The 4,437-nt window shown below is 29.8% G+C and overlaps 1 pseudogene; it reads left to right on the top strand.

Moving 5' to 3' along the window:
- The first annotated feature begins 274 nt into the window (after positions 1-274).
- LOC120615190 (uncharacterized) lies at positions 275-393 on the top strand (annotated as a pseudogene).
- Positions 394-4,437: the final 4,044 nt, after the last annotated feature.

Here is a 4,437-nt window from a genome sequence, read left to right as displayed (position 1 = left end):
ATTTTGGAACAAGTTTTAATAGCTATTCATAAAAATAATGTTTAATGCATATGTTAAGCATGCATTCAATAAGTTATAAACAGTTGATTTATGAATGAAATAAAAGTTCAAGAGGCAAATTGTCTTTTCATGTCTTACATAGTTTAATACATTTTCATCATTTAAATATTGGTCTTTATTTGATATGGGTTTTTCTTTATTTCAGTTGCAGATATGCAATTCTCTAGAACATTATATGTTTAAAGGATCTTGTATATAAGATGAGAATTGAACCATCTACAGCCATGCCACCCTGAACAAGCCCAATCCCATCTGATCTTGGAAGCTAAGCAGAGACGGGCCTGGTTAGTACTTGGATGGGAGACCACCTAGGAAGACCAAGTGCAGTAAGCTTAAAAAAATAAATAAAAAATAAAATATAAAGGATTGTAAGCTGACAAGGTCCTTGCAATCTGTAAGGTTAATGAACGGTTGCCTCACTTAAAAAATAAATAAATACAAAAATAAAAAAATAAAATAAAATAAAATGAGAATTGAACAATCATTTTATTTACAAACTACTTTTAAATAAAAATTTTAAAACAGTATGGTGGTTAGATTTTATGGATCATAATTATTTTCTTAATATGCTATTCATGCCATTTTTAGTTATGAAATATTAGAATATTATTTTATTAGAAGTAACTTATATATTATTCTAGTGTCACGCATGCAGTTTTGTGTTGTTTCCATTTAACACTATTTGCAGAAAACAACTATCAAGTGTTCTTACTCTACTAACTAGATAATTACTGTTTAAACACTGACCTGCCTTCCTTTCATTAAACACCTACTCATTTTCTTAATGTAAATAGCATTGTGGAAATTAAACATGCAAGCTTATTAAAGAATTAATGTACTAGTGCAATAAATTAAGACTGAATAAAATAGCATAGCTAATGTCTTGCTGAATTCTCAATGAATGACTTTTTCTAAATTAAAGAATAAGGCATAATTTTTAAATTCCATCCTTTTAATTAACATATTGTTTTTCTTACATATTAGTGAAGAAACAATTAAATAATAAGTCAAATATTGTTTGAGAAGTAACATACTCATTTTTTATATATATGAGATTCTAATCTTTTACAACTGAGGATGACCCTTAGGTTGAAAAATAATTTAACTACCAATCCCTCATATTTAATTTGATGAGTTTTGAAACATTTATTTAATACTAATACTTTTTTTTTCCTGCATCAGAATAATTTGGACCAGATAATTTCTCCTTTTCTTTTTTAGTGAGTACATTCTTTGCACTTTGATCCAAAGAAATGGTTCATATAATAGCAAAGTAAGCTTTTGTAAAACCTAGGAACCTATCATAATTAAACAATTCTTGGATGTTAAAGAGACATCTAATTTATAATCTTTGTTCCATGCATAATAAAATGCATGGAAACTTACATTTTATGCTTAGTTTTCAATGTGGTATTGCAATATCTTGTTAATGGATTCTCTTTAATTTTTCATATAAATGTATACATGTACAGGCACATACACACACACACACATATACATACATACACACAATGCTTTATTGTTGTAATTTTTTTTTCCATATCCATACTCTGGTTGTCACTCATGACCTTGCAAGAAGATGTGTACTTTACAAAGCTTCTGATCTTTTACTCCAATAAAACTGGGCAGGCTTCCATAGTCATTAAGAGGCAAGAAGACAGATTTGAATATGCTTCTATAGTGACCAATATATTTATCAGTCAATTTCCATCTTCCTCAAGACTTTTTTTGCACAGAAATCTTACTAGATTGAATAATACAGGAAACCTTTTGTAATCAAACACTAGCGATATTAAATAGTTGCAATATTCTCCTATAAAAAAGGCTGTAATCAAACATAAATTATATTTTTTTTTGCTTTACGAATAACTATACAGTAAAGAATTTATATTTTATATATGCATGCATACAAGAAAAAGATCGGTGGTATTTTGTTATACAACAAATATATGGTTAAGATAAGAAAATATCCCATATAGGACCCATATGAAACTAGCATATAAATAACAACATTAAAAAATAAAATTCATTGAGTAAATTTGAAGATCTAATATACTTTATTAAATGATTCATGAATCAGGCAGCATCCCATCCAGCAAGTAAAAGAGTGCTTTGAGGAGTTGTATAAAATTTAACAATTTCTACAGAAAGAAGGTTATGGCAGGGGAGTTATTAGAAAAAGAAAAGAAAGGATTATTTTTAGATCAGGACTTCTTTTAGCAGGAAAGGGAAAGGAAAGAGTTTTATCATGCAGAGTACTTCTGCTTCCTGTGGAGGAAAGAGTGGAGTAGGGCCCATGTGACAGATTATCTTAATAGTATTGACCAGAAAATTCCAGTCTGGTTAAGATTACATTTCTGGTGAATGTCAAAAGTGCAACTAAGTCAGGTATTATATCTAGGTTTTGTATCATGAAAGTAACACCATTTTGGGCCTATGGTCTTCTTTTTAGCAACAGTAAATAAAATTGGATTTTATATATTTACTTTTGAATAAATATTGATTGGTACCTGTCTAAAATATTTGTTGTTTACTGAAACATATTTTTCCATATATAGAATATAAAAATTTTATATTCTATATATGGAAACACTTGTAAACCAAAACAATTTTAGATTATAATAAAGGCGGTGGGGGGGAGCACTTATTTCGGCTGCAACAAGCTGCAGCCCAGGAGACACAGATTCAGGTAGTAATCTAAATTGTGTTCCACCGAGACAAAGAGGAGGCTGACTTTTCTAGCAAAAGTTCCCACCTAGGTTCTCAACTATGTCTGCTTTGTGTAAATGAAGTTTCCAAATCGTGTAGTTCTGGTTGATCAAGGCAGTTGTCAGTCTCTTGGTAAAAAGACAAAATCAGGGTTTCCCTGCCATAGTTGACTTAGATAGTATAAACAAGGGAGGCATATGGAAGAAGCCAGAGTTCAGTTAGAGGTTCATCCCTGTATACAGAGCAGTTGAAGATCCCTTTTCAGCAAATGGCTGCTAGGATTTTATTTATAAAATTTGTGTCCTTAGTTGACGATGTGGAGTTTATTTCAGAAAATAAATTTACTCTTGGGGTTCACATCAAATGAATCTTTCTTCTGTGTCAACACAATTCATAAAGTTCCTGAAATATACTATATATTTATAAATATTTACTAATTACAATTATTGAGTAAAGATTCTGTATGCAAACACAGATGATATGTGAGGAAACAAAAATGTTTCTAACTGCTTCAAGAGTATTGTGTAGTTTATACAGAGCAATACGTCTGTCACATTTTAAATAACAAGTATCCCATTTAAAAATTATAGCTGAAAATTTATTTATCTTTAAAAGACATGGACTATTTTTATTAGAATAAATGTAACAATGGTTTGACAAGGAAATTTTTCTGCATTCTCTAAAAAAAAGATTCAAAATAAATTTTCACATGCATATTTGTACGACTTTGGTTTGCCAGAGAATATATTCAAAAAGAAAAGAAGACAAAAGAGAGTTTTTCCTTCTTTCTGTGAACATAGAAATAATTCTTCATTTATTAATATAGCAAGACTGCCTTAAAATTTCCATCCCTACCTTTATAAGCATTTATTTCTCTTTTTCCCTCATCAGTTTAGAACTATACACTAGTATTTATAAAATGTCATAACACAAAATCTATTTTTCTTCAAATTTTCAACAAAGGCAATAATAATAGCAATATCAACTTTTCTTTTTGCTATTGAATTTACAGATAATCTACCTTTAGACATAATACTTCAGTGTCAATACACAGTTCTCAAGATTTTGGTATTAGGAACTTTTCTCATCCCCTTTAGTTGTTTATGTGCCTATTTTTAAAAAAGTTGATTCTAGATTTTTTTCTGACAAAATAAAATATCAAAACCTAGCCACCGAACGTACTCAACAGGATTTATACAGTGTTGAGTACTAAGATAATGCACATGCCCTGGTGTTTCTGCAAACAAAATATATGCTCCAAATTTGACATTTCTACTTCTCATTAGGGTAGCAACAATAATGGGAGATGTATGTTGATAGATGGTATGTGGTGGAGTGCAGTAGAATTTAAGAAAATGTTTAGACGCTATTCTTGTTTTTGAAGCAAATTGAAGCCAAGAGAAATTGCAAGAGTTGATAGAGCCTTAGCAAATATTTATTAAATAAAATCATTTTTGATATAAAAGGTTATCAATTGTTTAAACTACCCATAGAGCTAGAAGAGGAGTGCAATAGAGTCATTACAAGAATTAGCCGTGGAAAGGAGTATGTAAGTTTGAATCCAAGAACTTTTACTTACCAAGATTTTAGGTCTAGGGTAAATTAATCAACACCTTGAGCCTAAGTTATCTAATGTGTTCAGAATGGACAAATAAAACCAATCTTAAA

This window comes from Pteropus medius, unplaced genomic scaffold, assembly GCF_902729225.1.
Source record: "Pteropus medius unplaced genomic scaffold, Ma_sr-lr_union100, whole genome shotgun sequence".
Classification (NCBI taxonomy): Eukaryota; Metazoa; Chordata; class Mammalia; order Chiroptera; family Pteropodidae; genus Pteropus; species Pteropus medius.
Note: the sequence above shows the minus strand (reverse complement) of the source record. Positions and strands in the feature narration are given on the sequence as shown.